The sequence below is a fragment of the Cibotium barometz genome, chromosome 6 (assembly GCF_041138505.1).
Source record: "Cibotium barometz isolate CiBa-2024 chromosome 6, ASM4113850v1, whole genome shotgun sequence".
Taxonomy (NCBI): Eukaryota; Viridiplantae; Streptophyta; class Polypodiopsida; order Cyatheales; family Cibotiaceae; genus Cibotium; species Cibotium barometz.
In genome coordinates, this window is record NC_141051.1 from 55,923,870 (window position 1) to 55,943,672 (window position 19,803).

A 19,803-nucleotide genomic window follows, 5' to 3' on the forward strand; every position below is an offset into this window, starting at 1 on the left:
ACTTATTTTAATAAGATGAGATAATTTTCTATCCAAAAATATTAAGAATCTGAATATTCTCTCTCTAGAATATTTTCTCTCTCTAGGTTAAAACAGTTAGAAACAAGGTCTTTTATATTTCTGAAGAGGGATTGATTATAGGGAAAGATGCTGGACATTTTGAGAGGCTGGGGAGGAATCTTACAAAAAGCCTTGTTGACATCTGTATCCCCAATCTTCTCAACGGCCATAGCAACCCCAACATTTGAAGCTTCCATGGCTTTTGTAGTATCCAATATATCATCACCATTCCCACCTTCATCATCATTTTCATGCCTTCCAATATCTTCAAAATTGTCTTCGGCATCCTTATTGAATAGAGCATCATTCCCTTGGTCCTCTTCATTCCTTTGCCCTGTATCTTCAAAGTCTATAGCATCCCCAACTTCTTTATCATCATCCGTGTCATTTTTGTTGTCAATATCATCACCTTCGTCTTCCTCCTCTGTACTTGGCAGGTCGTCAATGTGAAGATTTTGAAGGTTCTATTTTTCTGCATCATCTAGTGTTTGCTTTTTTGTGCCACCACTTGCACCACACCACTCTTGCAAGGACGGGTGACCGTCTAAAAGAGCAGAGCACTTTGATTCTAATGCCATCGCTTCCAAATCATCTTTGCATAAAGCAATACATCGTCTCTTCTTTAGCAATCTCTCCTCTAGCACAACTCCACCACAATATATCTCTACAACATAGCTGTGTTCAGGACAAAACCCTGTGATGAGACCGTCAATAAAGCCTTTGTCAATGAATTCTCTATTTTGGCCACTAGAGCCTGAGATGAATACCACATCTACGATTTAAAATGCTCAAATTGTATGGATCTAGTGATGATTAGATTGGGGAAGATTAGTATAATGTGGGTATAAGGTGAAATTATAAATCTAACAGTTGGATTTTTATAGATTTACTTTGGAAAATTTGTTATGACTGTTAGAGGCCCATTAAACCAGTTGTAATTTAACTCTAGAAAATAAAATATTGAGTCTTTCAATCTAAAAACTCTAGGGATCAATATGCTTGTTGCCATGAATTTATTAAAAAAATAGCTTAATTTGAGTATGGAAAGGTCCATTTTCAATCCTCCCAAGTGAAAATTTCCATATTATGTCCACTCTCCCCTTTTCAAGTCTAAAACCAATCCTAGTTAGGTTTGGAAATCTAGGCTTGGTAAACTTCAAAGCCTAGATATCATTCCATGTGTGAGGCTTGGGTAGGCACAAATCTTATATATGCATGCCACTTTATGTCCACATCAACTTTTGAGAGGATCCACATAAGCAGCTTGCCACCTCCACCCTCCATGTCAACATGGTCAACCTAGACTCCCCACCTCATCATCCTAATCATCATTAATGCCACATCTTCTTGCCACCTTTTCTTGCCACCTCACACTTGGTGACATGGCATGCCACATCAGCCACAATAGTGCCACATGTCAAGAGAATGCCACATGTCATGCATGCATGTGACACGTGGCACCTCCTTCCCACCTCCCCATTTTTTTTCAAAAATATATTTTTGAAAATTTTAATTTAGTAATTTAGAGAAATAAAAATAAAATTTTAAATAATAAAATATATATAACTTATTAAATAAAAGAATTTAAAATCACTAATTTTAAAGGATTATATTTTGAAATTAGATCAATAATATTATTTTTAAAGTTCATGTTATTCAATTTAAAAAAATATAATTTTAAATTTAATATTTTTTAAAAATATTTTGTGTAGGATAAACCTTTGAATAAAATTGAAAAAAAATTACATTATAAAAGAAAGTGCAGTTATATAATTATAAAATAAAAGATATATTTATATATCTAGTAATGATAAATATTTAGACTTGTTAATAAATATTATTAATAAAATTGATTTTTAAGTGGATAATAGTTTATCTTTATGTTTATCTTAATTATCCAATCAATGTTAGATAGGAAATCCAATGAGATTTGAAGTGGATAACCTATTTTTCCTATATAATCACACATCTCTAGTACTATCCCACACTTATCTCTAGTACTATCCCATCATTGAGCCTTCATAATTTTTACTCTCTTAGCTTCCTTGAGAATGGGTTCTCAATGTCGTAGGATTTGGAAACGTGATAGGACTAGACTTCCCCCCGTCCACCAAGTTCAAGAGAGGAGGAGAGGAAAAGGGTAGCTCGTGAGAGAAAGAGAGAGTGGAGAGCACGTCAATGAGCAACACCTTCCGTTGGGCAAGATGATCCAAGCCTTGCTCCTCCTCTTCCACTTCCTCTCCCTCCGCCCTCTTCCCCCACACTACCCCTTAGTTTAGATAATCCACATGAACCCGCCCTTCCTGAGCCCCCTTCTCTTCCCCCACAAGAACCCACCCCCCTCCTTTGGGCGCACATCGTGTGGATAGGAAAGAACTGTCAAAGTTAGGGGCACATCGTCATGCCCATGCAATCTTCCATTCCTATTTCAATGACCTCACGCCTTCATCACAGGCATGCGTGCTTGATGATTTGATCGATCTACCCAACATGGCCAATTTTTGCAGGGCGCTTTTTCTGACATTGGAGGTCGAAGAGAGAGGAGAGCTGGCATGGCGGTGCTACAAAGCTTTTGTCATTCCTATATAGTTAACAAGAAGAGGAACTCTGCGGACGCTTTGGCTGCTCGACGGGCTATTGTGGCAGCCATAAGTAGCTCCCAAATGAAGGGTAAGTTGAGTGCCACATCTCGCATCCTTTCCATAGCACCACACGCACTTAGAGTTGGGTCTATTAGACGACAAAGTTTAGATGCCAATGAGGTTGGTGCTCTGTGGGCGAGTAGTGGTCATGTAGCTAGGCATGATCGCCTACTACTAGATGAAACCACTAGAGCCTTGATAGAAAGTTTTTGGAAGGAGAAATGTCATGCCTCGCCAGTTTTCCAGAAAGCTTTTCGTAAGTTAGTGACAAGAGGAGTGTTCATTGAGCACGATGCTTGCTTTCTTGAAATGACCCAAATAGAGTTATATTCTCAATTTGTGGCATCGTATCCAGAGCTTAAAATTGGGCAAAGGTCATTTAAGGGGTGTAAGCCTTGGTTTGTGAGGTACTCATATCAACGTGACACATGTTGTTGTTGCGTTCAAACTTTTTTATGATGTGTTCCATTCTCTTAGTGGGCATAGAGAGTTGCCTCGTAGTCCTCGTGATTTCATCCACTCTCTTTTATGTGCATGCATGGATGCCCAGTTCCATACAATGCCTTGTGTGGAGAGCAATTGCACATCTTGTGGTTCACTTGCACATCTACAAATGGTAGATCTTGATGCAAGTGTTATGGGTGGGTGAGTACTTGTCTGGTTGATGCAAGTGTTATGGGTGGGTAAGTACTTGTCTGGTTGATGCAAGTGTTATGGGTGGGTGAGTACTTGTCTGGTTGTTGCGGTGGCTAACCCATGGGCCGGATGGGGTTAATATGGTGTTCTTAAAGAAAATAATAACTAAGACTTTTTTTTATGGATTTATAGGTGGCATGTGCAGTCTAGTATCCGAGTGATTTGGTCATTCTTTGATACTGGTCACGGGAAGGGAGAGCATAATGGTGCGGGCGCGTGTGTGAAACATGCCGTGAGGCCTCATTAGTTGCAGGGCAGGATGCTGAGTGGTTCAGAGATGCAGGCCACGTAGTCGAGTGGTGCTCCCAACATTTGTGTTGGAGTGCAGCATCATCGTATCCCAAACGTGATGCTCGGATTGTCAGGAGATTTTTTTGGCATGTGGATGGTGGCATGATTGACCATAGATCCTCCCATGATTGTGACACAGTACCTGGCACCTTGGGCTTACATTCCATTAGGAGCACATGCATGGTGGCCCCCACGATTTACACACGATGATTTGCATGCTTCTGTGGAGCTTGTATAGATGGCAATTGGTCACATTGTGCCTCGAGAGGATAGGCAGATGCATGGATACAGACATTCCTCTCCCCCGAGCATCCTTTACATCCAGTGTTGTTCGATAAGCACACAGGTCCTGTGTTCATGGCCACCTATGATGACGTGACAGATTTGCTACAGGAGGGTGATGTATTTGCTAATATTTTCGGTGAGGGAAATAGCGAGGGAGTAGACTACTATATCTGATGAGTTGCACTAGGCCAAAGTGCATCCTTGATTAGGATACAATGGATGATCATGGGTTTTCTTTTGACGCCCATAGCATGATTGTGGCAGGCCAGTTCTACCAGTAGATTCAACTTCATCGGGGGAGTCTTGAGTTCCAGCAGTGGAAGTGGGAGTTAGAGGCATTTTAGTTCTCTCATCTAGTGGTTGCTACTAGGCTCACTCTTGATCGAGTACAGAGCCAAAAACACAGTTCTCGCCCTCGTTTTAGGCTTCGAGTGGAAGACCATGAGAGCATTCTAGAGCAGTTGAGAGCTAGAGAGGGTGCTGCTAACTAGATCTCTGTCTTGATAGTGACTAAACTCACACTAGCTGGGTTAGCTCACTTATATTGTACTTAGATTTTTTGGGAGTGACTAATCTCAGAATAGCTGGGGTAGCTCATTTTCATTATACTTTGATCTTTTGAGTTAGTGGCTAAACCCAGAGTGGCTGTGTTAGCTCACATTCTGATGTACTTAGTTGATGTTTATATCATTATGAGTTTTCTCATTATTGAGGATCATTGAATTTTAGTTGATGCTCATGGTTTTTTTGATTTTTTAACACTTTGGCTATCATATTGTTTGTTGAAAATCACCATCACCATATTGTTTGTTGAAAATCAACAAACTTTGCAAGCATTGGGCGCTAACTACTAACCGGAACATGCTCCGATCCATGACCAAACTTTGCAAGCATGTGGGTATGGGCCCCCCCACATTCTTGCAAAGTTTGATCCCCACCAGAGCACATTTGGGTACGATGGTATGGGGAAGGCCCAGATTTTCCATGGCCTCTTAAGCACAAGAGACTTGAAAAATTCGCATTGGGCGCTAATTACTAATCCAAACATGCTTTGATTGTGACCAAACTTTTCAAGCATGTGGGGGTGGGTCCCCCCCACATGCTTGCAAAGTTTGGTCCCCATCGGAGCATGTTTGGGTATGATGGTATGGGGAAGGCCCCGATTCTCCATGGCCTCTTAAGCACCAAGAGACTTGAAAAATCTGCATTGGGCGCTAATTACTAACCAAAACATGCTTTGATCATGACCAAACTTTTCAAGCACGTGGGGGCGGGTCCCCCCCACATCCTTGCAAAGTTTGGTTTCCATCAGAGCATGTTTGGGTACAATGGTATGGGGAAGACCCTTAGATTTTCCATGGCCTCTTAAGCACCAAGAGACTTGCAAAATCCGCACTGGGCGCTAATTACTAGCCAAACATGCTCCAATCATGACCAAACTTTGCAAGCATGTGGGGTGGGTCCCCCCCACATGCTTGCAAACTTTGGTTTCCATCGGAGCATGTTTGGGTACAATGGTACGGGGAAGGCCCGGATTTTCCATGGCCTCTTAAGCACCAAGAGACTTGAAAAATCCGCACTAGGCGCTAATTACCAATCCAAACATACTCCCATAATGACCAAACTTTTGTCGGGGTGGGGCCCACCCACATGCTTACAAAGTTTGGTTCCCATCGGAGCATATTTGGGTATGATGGTATGGGGAAGGCCCGGATTTTCCATGGCCTCTTAAGCACCAAGAGACTTGAAAAATCCGCATTGGGCGCTAATTACTAACCCAAACATGCTCCGATCATGACCAAACTTTGTAAGCATGTGGGGGTGGGCCCCCCCACATGCTTGCAAAGTTTGGTTCCCATCGGAGCATGTTTGGGTACGATGGTATGGGGAAGGCCCGGATTTTCCATAGCCTCTTAAGCACCAAGAGACTTGAAAAATCCGCATTGGGTGCTAATTACTAACCCAAACATGCTCCGATCATGACCAAACTTTGCAAGCATGTGGGGGTCGGTCTCCTCCACATGCTTGCAAAGTTTGGTTTCCATTGGAGCATGTTTGGGTACATTGGTATGGGGAAGGCCCGGATTTTCCATGGCCTCTTAAGCACTAAGAGACTTGAAAAATTTGCACTAGGCGTTAATTACTAACCCAAACATGCTCCGATCATGGTCAAACTTTGCAAGCATGTGGGGATGGGTCCCACCCACATGCTTGCAAAGTTTGCTCCCCACATCGGAGCATGTTTGGGTACGATGGTATGGGGCAGACCCGGATTTTCCATGGCCTCTTAAGCACCAAGAGTGTTGAAAAATTCGCACTGGGTGCTAATTACTAATCCAAACATGCTCCGATGGGGACCAAACTTTGCAAGCATGTGGGGGTGGGCTCCCCCCACATGCTTGCAAAGTTTGGTCCCCATCGGAGCATGTTTGGGTACAATGGCATGGGGATTTTCAACAAACAATATGATAGCCAAAGTGTTAAAAAAATAAAACAACCAAGAACATCAACTAAAATGTAATGATACTCAATAATGAAAAAACTCATAATTATATGAACATCAAATAAGTACATCTCAGAATGTAAGCTAACCCAACTACTCTGGATTTAGCCACTAACTCAAAAGATCAAGGCATAATGAAAATGAGCTACCCCAGCTAGTCTGAGGCTAGTCACTACCCATAAATCTAAGTACAATGTAAGTGAGCTAACTGAGCTAGTCTGAGTTTAGTCACTATCACGGCAACCCAATCAAAATCGTCATCTCTAACTACTGGTCGACGTGCGCGTCGTGGGCTGCTCTGCACACGTCGAGGAGGCTGTGCCGGCTGCGGGGGTCGTGGAATATCTGCGGGGAGGTCTGCCTCAAAGGAAGGATCATGAGGTGGTGCCGGTGTACTCCGGAGCTCACGAGTCCCATAAGCTGCTATAGCCCTCTCTCTCTCTCTAAGTCATGCTACTGCAAGACGTCTCTATCTGTAAACCTAAAATCTGTAATCAGCAATGGTACATGTTTGCCACTCTGTGTGTAAGCTTCTCTACTACTGTAAGGACACGCTGCTCATCTCATGAGAAGTGGCACTCCTTCTAGCACCATCAACCGAGGTGCCACTAGGACCAGCACCACCCACATGCTCATATGCTATGATCTGGCTCTCATGAAGGGCTCTTTGGTATGCATCAAACTCATGTGCACTCCACTCAATCTCTGGAGGCACCTCAGGCTCTTGATCTCTGTCATCGGTGGCGTCGAGTCCCAAGTCATTAGTAGCTGAGGTAAAATCAAGAGGCCTACCAGTCCTAGCATCTACTCGAGCGAAGCCTGAGTGAAGATCATCATCAATGCCCAAAACTCTGTATATTGCTAGGTCGACGGGTGCATGGCAAGAGGGACATGCTGAGAAGTGTACTAGCTCCTGGGTGATGCAAGACAAATGGGAAAAATGTCCACATCCCAGAGCATATCCACCAATACTGTCAATGTCCTCGATACAGAGAGCGCAGCAGGCATCACGGAGAAAGCATCCTGAGGGAGAGGTCATCGAAAAACCTCTGTAGTAAACAGGTCGTGGATATAAAGGCAAGCAGCATCAGCTGCTCTATCCTATGCTATGCAATCTGCTCCATAATCATTTGCTACTGCACCTTAGCTCTAGAACTCTCTACCTCATTCCGAGCCTATTCAAAAAGTAAAGCATAAAAATAATTGATTAGTCTCTCTCATTAGGTATTACTTAAAGAAATTTACAACTTAGGACCTTAATTATAACTCTTTTATATGCAAGAGAAACCTACTTGCTGAATGTCAGACTCTCTCACATGCCGTGCCTTTGCAGTAGCTGCCTCTGCCGTCTGTAATGTAGCTCTAAGGCGGTCAATCTCCGCTCTCGCCTCTACCAACTCCTGAGTGAGTCTCTTAGTGGTAGGTGTGGGACCCTATGTGACACAATCAACCATGCCGATCATGTAAAAATACAGAAAAGTACATATAAACATGTAAATAAAGGACTAAAAAAACTTAAGAAGTAATAAATGTGTAAATACCTCGACATCTATCATCGGTATCGTTCTCATGAGAACAAGCGCACCACATGCTGGGATGCTCTCCATGGTACTCCATACGTCAATGCCAACCTGGGTGCCAAGAGCCTCGACTATCGACATAGGCACAAACACCCGTAGGAGCTACACAAAGGGCTGGTGGAGGCCGCCTACCCTGGTCGTGGAGACAGCCTTGGCTAGCACCACCACTAGCTAGTGTAATCCACCTCCTCGCCCTAAGACAAACTCCGCATATAATTGTTTTGCGAAGTATATGGAAATCTGGCGGTTGTTCAGCATCCTCCCATATATGGCAACATATCGACTATAGATATGTGCCGCCATACGAGGATGCGAACACTGCGAAATAGTAAGGGGCTTGCTCGCCCCAGGCCTCATCCCACGACTATCGAGCAAAAGATCTAAGTAGGCTCCTTCCCTAATCGGACCAAGATCACAGACTTGACGACATGTCAGGCCATGTGACACAGGAGCAGTGTGATGGTGGGCTATCCACTCATCTATATAAACAATATCGGTCGTGAAGGCTACGAAGGGACAAATGCATCGCCTCCAAGTCTGCCACAATATGTAATGTAGACGGTGTGTCTCTAAAGCACTCCTACGCTAACTCGCGGTCTATCTTTGCGAGATGAGGTCCACAATAGACGAGCGGCCCTCCTCGCATGACTCCATGCTAAAACCTAAGCCTAACACAAAGTTCCAATGTGAAAGGTCCAATGCTTAGTGCTAAGTAGCACTAATGAAGCTATAAAACAATGCTAATGGGCCCACTAATGCTAATCCAAGTCAAGAGAGTAAGGAGAGTGAAAATGACTTCTCACAATGAGGCAAAAAAAAAACTTTTTTGATTTTATAACCTCGAACGAGGTTCGGTGGCATCATGCACTTTAGGGTTTGCAAGATGTATGCTCCGTATTTTAGGATTAGTGAGACAAAAGACCAAGATACGCACTTAATTTTAGGAGGGTTGGTGAAGGATCGACGACGGCTGAGATTTGAATTCAGTATCTCGTTTGAGGTACATGGACGGCTTAGATTTTAAGTCATTACCACGATTGAGGTATGTTTTGCGATCGAGATTCATTTAATACCTCGATCGAGATATTTAAACGGCTGGGATCGCATCTTCAAATGTGCATGAATGGACGGGTTGGATTTTGTAGATAAACTTTGTTTGAGGTTTTTAAACGGTCTTGATTTTATCTCTATACCTCAAACAAGATATGTGGACGGATGATGTGAGACCCTCGCCCCTCCTCCGCAGGTTCCCGCTCTGAGGGCGCTGATGACGACGGAAGCAGCGTCAGCCTCTTGCGTGGGACAGGGATCCACACTCGGGGCCTCGCCCACGGATGTCCGGACAAGAGACTAGTCCGGCGGTTCCTCCGAAACCGAACCCGAAAAAACTTCCCTCGCCCAGAAGGCACGGGCGATTCCTCCAAGGAAAATATTCTAACGGGGGAATTAATCTAACGAGTCAAAGTCTTAACTAGTTAAACTTATCTGACCAAACCTAAAGTCACATAATCAGATCAAAGAAGAGACTTGCACTTGGTCCATAGAATCACCACTTTTTTCCTCCTTTAACGAGGCACAGTCGGTGACTCCCTCCCACAGAACAAGGGGAATCTAACTAACGTAACTAATCGTATCTTAATTGTTTCGTAGGAATTCCCCGATCGAACCCCAACTGGCCCATGGGTTAGCCAACCACCCGACCACTGTATTGGTGGGATTCCTTTATAAAGATTTGGTAATGTTTTGCCCAGGTACCGAGGTTCCCAGGACCCCTAGCCGACTTTCAAGCAAAATTTAAAGTAGGCATACCATGTACACACCCGATATGAAATTGCCATTTATAACAAATTCGACTATCTTTAAAACAATCCTTTAATAGAAATCATAATATTACTGATCATCATCCTCCAAAATTCTGAGTCCATTGTGTTACAAAATATGTCATCTGGACTCTCCGTTGAAAGACCAACTCGCCAACCAACGAGATCCAATACCAAAATTTGATTCAAAAATCTTTCTTTTTAGTCCATCCGAATCTTCCTCGACGCACACATGGGTGTCCTAGCAACCACGAGCCCATGCATCACACCTGGTTAGAACCCTCTAGGATCCTCCTTAGGTGTCCTAGCACTTCACTCAAGTACCGCTTCGTCGGTCCTCGCCCATCGTACCAAAAGCGCACCATTTAAACCGTACCGAGGCTGGTCAAGACCTTGGGAGGCCTTGCCGCGAGCAACGTCCCTTGACGACTCCCCGCTAGCTATTGCAACGAACCTCTTCTTAGTAAAACAAATGACAAATGCTTCCTCTAGCATTTTGGTGTAAAACAGTCCTTTAAATAAAAACAGAGGTTCTATGCAAGTAAAATTCCAAGTTTGAGATCGGTTCCACAAAACCCCTTTTTCCTTAATTCCCAATTTAATAATGAGAATCCTTGATCCCTCATCAGGGTAATCTACCCATCATTTGAATGATTGTTCAACTAGATTCTTGGTGATTTTGGTCAAAGGAAAACTAGTTTAATTCAATGGTAGTTTATTCTTTGTATTTATGAATTGGAATTGGTCACTAAGTTTTTGCTTGATTCAGATGCTTGATTCAGATTGAGAGATGGACAAGTAGGTTAATTGTCTGTCCCTTTCGTAGTCTAACCAAAATCATTCGGTTTAGTTCTAACAAGGATTTTCTTCAGATAAACATCTATTTTTGGGTAAATACCAATTTAGTGATTTAACCAAATAAAATATCTAAAGATATTCTTTCTACCACTTAATTTCTCAACCTTAATTCCCTAGGTAGAATTATGGTGAAAAGTTATGTTTTGATAGCAAAAATTAATTCAAATCTTTCTTTTCTTAAATATCATAAAAAGTTTCTTTTAACTAAATACCAATATCTATTTTTTTTAATAAGGGAATATGGATGATGTGGATGTGAATGTATGAATGTGGATGTGGATGTGGAAATGGATGTGCGGATGTATAAATGTAGATGTGGATGTGGATGTATGAATGTGAATGTGGATGTGGATGTATGAATGTGAATGAGGATGTGGACGTATGAATGTGGATGTGGATATGGGTGTATGAATGTGGATGTGAAAATTGGATGTATGGATGTGGATGTGGATGTGGAATTGGATGTATGGATGTGGATGTGGAATTGGATGTATGGATGTGGATGTGGATGTGGATGTGGATGTGGATGTATGGATGTGGATATGGATATGTATGTATGAATGCGGGTGTGAAAGTGGATGTATGGATGTGGATGTGTATGTGGAATAATGAATGGATATGGATATGTATGTATGAATGCGGGTGTGGAAGTGGATGTATGGATGTGGATGTGTATGCGGAATAATGAATGCGAATGTGTATGTGAAATGATGAGACGTTAATATGAGTGAATGGATGAGATGTGATGACATGTGAATTGGGATGTGAATAAATGATATGTGATGTGAATGAATCTGATGTGATGAGATGGAAAATGATGTGATTGGATGAGAATGAGTACACATATGAATTGAATGTGGAATAAGTAATGTGGACTGATGGGATAATGTGGAAAGACGAGAGTTCATTATAGAAACTGTAATTATGACCTGTTTGTAAATGACTGTTTTATGTCAAGAATGCTGGGGAAGCATTTTGATCGTCTTGTGATTAAGGTCGTGGAGACCTAACTGATAAAGTTGCAACAGCTGACGGAGAGTGTAAGATTCCTCCCCCACCCCCTTTTTGATGTCTAGTATCTTTCCCTGTAATCAATCCCTCTTCAGAAATATAAAGACCTTGTTTCTATCTGTTTTAGCCTAGAGAGAGAAATATATTCTAGAGAGAGAATATTCAGATTTTGAATATTTTTGGATAGAAAAATATCTCTTCTAATTCAGATGAGTTTCCCTGAAACAGAAATTCAAAAAGAATTTTCCAATGTGCAATTGGAATTAATTGAAAATAGGTATAAAGAACCTTAGCCTAAGGGTCTAGACTTTCAAAAATCTTTAGACTATGGTCCAATTAAGGTTCCTATGGGCCAATAGCATCAATCCATGTGTAGGGAGGAGATAAATCCTATTTGTAAAAGAAGATACCCAAAAATGAGTAAATGCTCACATAAGATGAAGAGTTGAAAATGTACAAGGTTTATTAGTAAAAAATTATGAGCAATATTAAAAGTATGACATATGTAAGGAAGGGGAGTTCTTTAAAGGAGGTGCATATTTCACATAAGATGAAGAGTTGAAAATGTACAAGGTTTATTAGTAAAAAATTATGAGCAATATTAAAAGTATGACATATGTAAGGAAGGGGAGTTCTTTAAAGGAGGTGCATATTTCACATAAGATGAAGAGTTGAAAATGTACAAGGTTTATTAGTAAAAAACTATGAGCAATATTAAAAATATGACATATGTAAGGAAGGGGAGTTCTTTAAAGGAGGTGCATATTTCACATGCTTGAATGAGTTTTAAACTCATAAAAATTGAGATATTTCATCTCTCCTCTCTCCTCATTCAAGTCTAGTTCCAAAAAATTAGCTTAACTGACCTAAAAATGGTCAAAAATTGACCAAACTGATTTGGAAAATTCTAGAATCAGTTTGTTTGGTTAGGAGCTCAAATTTTCCTATAAATAGAAGCCTCCCCCTTGTTGAAAAATATATAGTGTTTATGCATTGTTACTCTACTCCACCTAAGCCAAGAACTGTGAATTCATTTAATAATTCACTAGTTTTTGGAGCTTCCCTCTTCCTTCAATCCCCATTAGTGGCTCCATCAACCTACTTAACCAATTGATTGGTTGGGGGCCTCTACCGTGAACAAAGAATCAAGCAATTTGTAAGGTAATTAGTGAATATTGCTCTTTTCTATAATTTCTCAATGTTTCTCTCTTCTCAACCCCTCTCAAGCTTGAGAAGCTTAATTGGTATGGTTTTTTAAATGCTATTAAAGTTAATTGGTGAATAGTAGTGAAGAGTTACATAATTTAATAAATGTTATTGAAGTTAATTTTTATTTATGTTTAAACTCTAATGGTTTTTATGTAATTTCTCTCTCTCACTCAAGAAATGGTCATACTCATGACCCATTCTCAATCCACATGAAGCTTTTCATAAAGCTTTTCCTTAATCTAAGATTAAGCTATGCTTGAGGCCAAATTAATGGCTTTTTCATATGCTTTTAGTTTATGCATATTGATGATTCAATCCATTATAGATTAATGATCCAATTAGAGATCATTTTAATTATTTCCTTAATGATAAGCTTTATCCCTTAGAAAAAATTGAGATTTATCAGTCATAGCAGCGGAGCTATGGCAAAATTTTTATAAAAAAATATGCATAAAATAATTTCATTCAAAGTATAAAAAGAGGACTTCCTACCATATTCTAGGAATTATCATCCTAGATTAATTGAAAGAATTTCATTATAATCATGGAGAAATTGAATTTTAATATCATGCATAAAGGATAATTTTTTTATATCAAAAGTGTTACTTTTATCATTTTTAATTTTCATGCATAGAAGTATGCATAAAAGAAAAATTTTTATATCAAAAGTGTTACTTTTATCATTTTTAATTTTCATGCATAGAAGTATGCATAAAGGATAAATTTTTTATATTAAAAGTGTTACTTTTATCATTTTTAATTTTCATGCATAGAAGTATGCATAAAGGAAAATTTTTATATCAAAAGTGTTACTTTTATCATTTTTAATTTTCATGCATAGAAGTATGCATAAAGGATAATTTTTTTATATCAAAAGTGTTACTTTTATCATATTGGATTTCATGCATAGAGGTATGCATAAAAGTTGAATATTTTATTATAAAAGTGTTACTTTTAGCATAATTGAATTTCATGCATAGAGGTATGCATAAAAGATATGGGAAGTGATAAGATATGATAAGATGCATGTGGAAGTGGATATGGATATGTATGTATGTGGATGTGGATGTATAAATGAGGATGTGAAAATGGAGATAAGCATGTAGATGTGGATGTATGGATGTGAATGTGGATGTGGATGTGGATGTATGAATGTGGATGTATGGATGGATGAATGTGGATGTATGGATGTATGAATGTGGATGTATGGATGTGAATGAGGATGTAGATGTGGATGTATGGATGTAAATGTGGATGTGGATGTATGGATGTATGCATGTAGATGTGGATGCATGAATGTGGATGTATGGATGTGAATGAGGATGTAGATGTGAATGCATGGATGTAAATGTGGATGTGGATGTATGGATGTATGCATGTAGATGTGGATGCATGAATGTGGATGTATGGATGTGAATGAGCATATAGATGTGGATGTATGGATGTGAATGTGCATGTAGATATGGATGTATATATGTGAATGGGAATGTGGATGTGGATGTATGTATGCATGTGGATGTGGATATGGATGTGTATGTATGAATGTGGATATGGGATGTGGATGTATAAATGAGGATGTGAAAATGGAGATAAGCATGTAGATGTGGATGTATGGATGTGAATGTGGATGTGGATGTGGATGTATGAATGTGGATGTATGGATGTGAATGAGGATGTGGATGTGGATGCATGGATGTAAATGTGGATGTGTATGTATGGATGTATGCATGTAGATGTGGATACATGAATGTGGATGTATGGATGTGAATGAGGATATAGATGTGGATGTATGGATGTGAATGTGCATGTAGATATGGATGTATAGATGTGAATGGAAATGTGGATGTGGATGTATGTATGTATGTGGATGTATGAATGAGGACGTGATAATGAATGTATGCATGTGGATGTGGATATAGATGTGTATGTATGAATGCGGATATGGATGTGGATATGGATGTGTATGTATGAATGTGGATATGGGATGTGGATGTATAAATGAGGATGTGAAAATGGAGATAAGCATGTAGATGTGGATGTATGGATGTGAATGTGGATGTGGATGTGGATGTATGGATGTGGATATGGATGTGAATATATGATATGTGATGTGAAGGAATCTGAAGTGAAGAGATAGAAAATGATGTGATTGGATGAGTACACATATAAATGAAATGTGGAATAAGTAATGTGGATTGTATGAGGGATAATGTGGAAAAATGAGAGTTAACATAGAAATTGTATTTGTAAACTGTTTGTAAATGCTGTCTGTAAATGGCTGTTTTATGTCAAGAATGCTGGGAAAGCATTTTGACCGTCTTGTGATTAAGGTCGTGGAGACCTAACTGATAAAGTTGCAACTGCTGACGGAGAGTCAATGGAAGACGTCTCACGTAGCAAGGTCGGCCGAGGTCTTGACCAGCCTCGGTTCGATTAAAATGGTGAGCTTCCGGTACGGTGGATGAGGGACCAAGGAAGCGGCCTATGAGTGAAGCGCTAGGTCACCTGCGAAGGATCCTAGAGGGTGCTGACCATACGGTGCTCGGGCTCTGGGTCGCCTAGGATACCCACGCGTGCGTCGAGGAAGATATTGGAACAAGGAGTAAGAGTTGTTTTGTGAAAACGGGCATGGATCTGGTTGATTGACCTTGCTGGTCTTCAATGGATGAGTCCATGGCTCTTTATATGGATCTGTTGGTTGATCTTGCTGATCTTCAACGAGAGTCCATCTTGATTTTTATAAGTGATTATATTGCCGAGTATTATGGGCTAGGAACTATTGAAAAGGCCCCTGTGTGGACAGGTGGTGAGCGTTCTAGTTGCCAATGATGCCATAGATACTCTGATGAAGGAATGATGGGAAATTATGAATCAACTGGATAAATTGGAAGATCGTGATCAGTGGTACTATGGTTTCATTAAAGGATTGTTTTAAAGTTAGCTGATGCTAAGAAAAGGCAATTTTCATATTGGGTGTGTAAGTGGTGTGGCTAGTTTTATGTTTGCATGAACTTCCGGCTAGGGGGCCTTGGAACTCTTTTCCTTGGTACCCGGGACAAAACCTAACCAAATTCCAAATTGGATCCCATCACTACAGTGGTTGGGCGGTTGGCTAACCCATGGGATCGGATGGGGTTAGGCTGGACTGATGGATCCATAAATCGAGATTTAATTTCTATTATTACGATAGATGAAGTAAATCCCGGATAGAAATTGTTCTATGGATAGGAATCAACGGCTGTGTCTCTTGATGGGGAAAAAAGCGTTGATCCCAATGATCCAAGTGCAAGTTTCTTCCTTGATTTGACCAAGTACCGTTAAAGGTGCAGTCAGATCAGTTGATTCGTAATGATCTTGACTACGTTAGAGTAAAGAGTTATCCTGGTGGAATCGCCCATGCTTTCCGGGTAAAGGAAGTTTTTCCGGTTTCGGTTTTGGACAAACCGACAGATTAGTCTCTTGTCCGGATATCCGTGGGCGAGGCCCCAAATGTGGGACCCCTGTCCCGCGCGAGAAGTGCTACTTCCGCTGCCAGTATCGTGAATCCGTTGCTCGGTGGGAACAGGGATCTTACAGTTGGTATCAGAGCGAATTGGTTAATAAAGATCAACTGAGAAGACAAATATGTCAAAAATTTATGTAGAAACACAAAAAGGTTGTAATTGTGTGATATAATTCATACAATTTGATATTCAAACTGAAATTCGTAATTTGGTAATTGGGTCTTCAGATAGAAGTACCGCAATTATATAGAATCCCTGACTTGCTTGAGGCCTAGACATGATGGTATTTACCTTATAATTCCAAGAGCCACGACTACCCGTATATACCGAGAGTATACTGCAGCTCTTTACTGACAGTATATACGAGTAAATCTAAGACTTGAAATTATAAGCGTTAATGCTATCCAGATGATGAATTCGAATGTGGTTGATATGATTTTTAATTCTGTTTGAGAATTGATGAATTGAATTGGATTCTGATTGAAAATTCTGATTGAAAAATGATGATTTCTGAAATTAGTTGAAATATAAAAATCTGAACAAAACCACAATGAGGATGAATGGGACGAGTCCCAGTGATGATATTCATAACTGGAATGATGATAATGAATTCAGCAAATCACTATGAGATTAGTGGGTTGTGCTGTCAAATTGTTACTGTTAACACTTGATCAGTAGATCAAGTTAAGGGATGACAAATTGAGAACTTGGTTGACTGAAATTCCCGTGGAGGAATGTTCAGAAGGAAATTTTTCGGTCTAATGGACCATTATCATGTTAAAGATATGAATGATATGATCTGAATATTAATGATGAGTTCTATATAAGGGATATTTATCCCAGTGTTCTGTTGGGTTGACCAGAATATAAGGAACCCCAAATAAAATTGGATGTTAAGAAAAAGAGTTGTCCTCTACCTTGCGAGATGAGGACATCTCGCACTTTTTAAGTGGGGTAGAATGTAAGATTCCTCCCCAGCCTTCGAGGTATACAGGAGTAAGAATCTCCCTTTCTGATCTTATAATTATTCCCTCTCTAAAATAAAAGAAAGTTCTGTTTAACAAAGGAAGACCCTTTTCCTAGAATACTTCTCAAGAGTCCCACCTGTTTTAAGGATTCAGAACAATGAGTTCAGAAGTGAGAATCGATGTTTTGGATATCAAGGTTTTGGTCTTCATTCGAGTACGGCCCAAAAGAAGTTCTTTATCTCTTGGGGAGTATATGAAGTTATCCCCCAGATATTGTGAGCCTTATATCTGAATTCAATGAAAGTAGGTGACTTAGCCTACAAGCTTCTTTTATCTCTTCATCTCAAAATTCTTAATGCCTTCTATAGAAAAATGTGTCAAACCCAAATCATGGAAAGACGGTAAAACTTCAGTGGCAAGTTACCGTTGGCTTCTAAGTTACGCTAGCTCCTTCCTTTATATAAGTCGTAACTTTTACTTGTCGCTCACAGTAATCTTACTTCCATCGATCTCCTTTCTTTCTTAATCTCCTTCATGGCTTGGTAACAAGAACTAGTTTTATCCATAATGATTCCTCACCTTCAAGACGCAAGTGAATCTGTGAAGAAGGATTTTATAGAGCAGTATGAGCGCTCACTTTTCCCTCACTTGGGAACTTCTGTAGCGCAAACCAAATGGCGGACCTATCAAAACATAACTAGGGTAACACCCTGGGGTCAGCAGCAGCACTTTCGTAACAATGTCCGCTTGGCCATGGTTATTGAAGCTTTGGGTTTGGGTCCCCGATACTACTGTGTCATGAGATCAAGGCATCTTGGGTTTTCTGAGCGGGTCTTCTTACTGGCATGTTTTCTTCCTCATGAGAAGATATGCCTTTATCCCGTTTTTGGCTTGCCTCTCAGAGGTCCTTTTGTTAGATCACCTCATACCACTGAGATAGGTGCAGCAATAACCAACAGAATTATTCCCATAGATGAGTTACCTTATACTTGTGTAGCTTGTGAGGACTGCTTTTGTGATCATATGATGGACGGGCTTATGGAAGTGTAAAGAGTTCTTCTATCTTTACTGTATAAGTTCTGAGAATGAATAAAGTTTAAATCTTGTTCTTATTTTGAATCTTGCTCTCTTTAAGACGTTTCTTGGTGGTTAATCTTGATTAAAATTTTTCTCTAAATCTCATATTCGTGCATCTTGCGAAATTATCCCAGTTTGCGAGATGAGGACATCTCGCATTTTTTAAGTGGGTAGAATGTAAGATTCCTCCCCCACCCCCTTTTTGATGTCTAGTATCTTTCCCTGTAATCAATCCCTCTTCAGAAATATAAAGACCTTGTTTCTATCTGTTTTAGCCTAGAGAGAGAAATATATTCTAGAGAGAGAATATTCAGATTTTGAATATTTTTGGATAGAAAAATATCTCTTCTAATTCAGATGAGTTTCCCTGAAACAGAAATTCAAAAAGAATTTTCCAATGTGCAATTGGAATTAATTGAAAATAGGTATAAAGAACCTTAGCCTAAGGGTCTAGACTTTCAAAAATCTTTAGACTATGGTCCAATTAAGGTTCCTATGGGCCAATAGCATCAATCCATGTGTAGGGAGGAGATAAATCCTATTTGTAAAAGAAGATACCCAAAAATGAGTAAATGCTCACATAAGATGAAGAGTTGAAAATGTACAAGGTTTATTAGTAAAAAATTATGAGCAATATTAAAAGTATGACATATGTAAGGAAGGGGAGTTCTTTAAAGGAGGTGCATATTTCACATAAGATGAAGAGTTGAAAATGTACAAGGTTTATTAGTAAAAAATTATGAGCAATATTAAAAGTATGACATATGTAAGGAAGGGGAGTTCTTTAAAGGAGGTGCATATTTCACATAAGATGAAGAGTTGAAAATGTACAAGGTTTATTAGTAAAAAACTATGAGCAATATTAAAAATATGACATATGTAAGGAAGGGGAGTTCTTTAAAGGAGGTGCATATTTCACATGCTTGAATGAGTTTTAAACTCATAAAAATTGAGATATTTCATCTCTCCTCTCTCCTCATTCAAGTCTAGTTCCAAAAAATTAGCTTAACTGACCTAAAAATGGTCAAAAATTGACCAAACTGATTTGGAAAATTCTAGAATCAGTTTGTTTGGTTAGGAGCTCAAATTTTCCTATAAATAGAAGCCTCCCCCTTGTTGAAAAATATATAGTGTTTATGCATTGTTACTCTACTCCACCTAAGCCAAGAACTGTGAATTCATTTAATAATTCACTAGTTTTTGGAGCTTCCCTCTTCCTTCAATCCCCATTAGTGGCTCCATCAACATACTTAACCAATTGATTGGTTGGGGGCCTCTACCGTGAACAAAGAATCAAGCA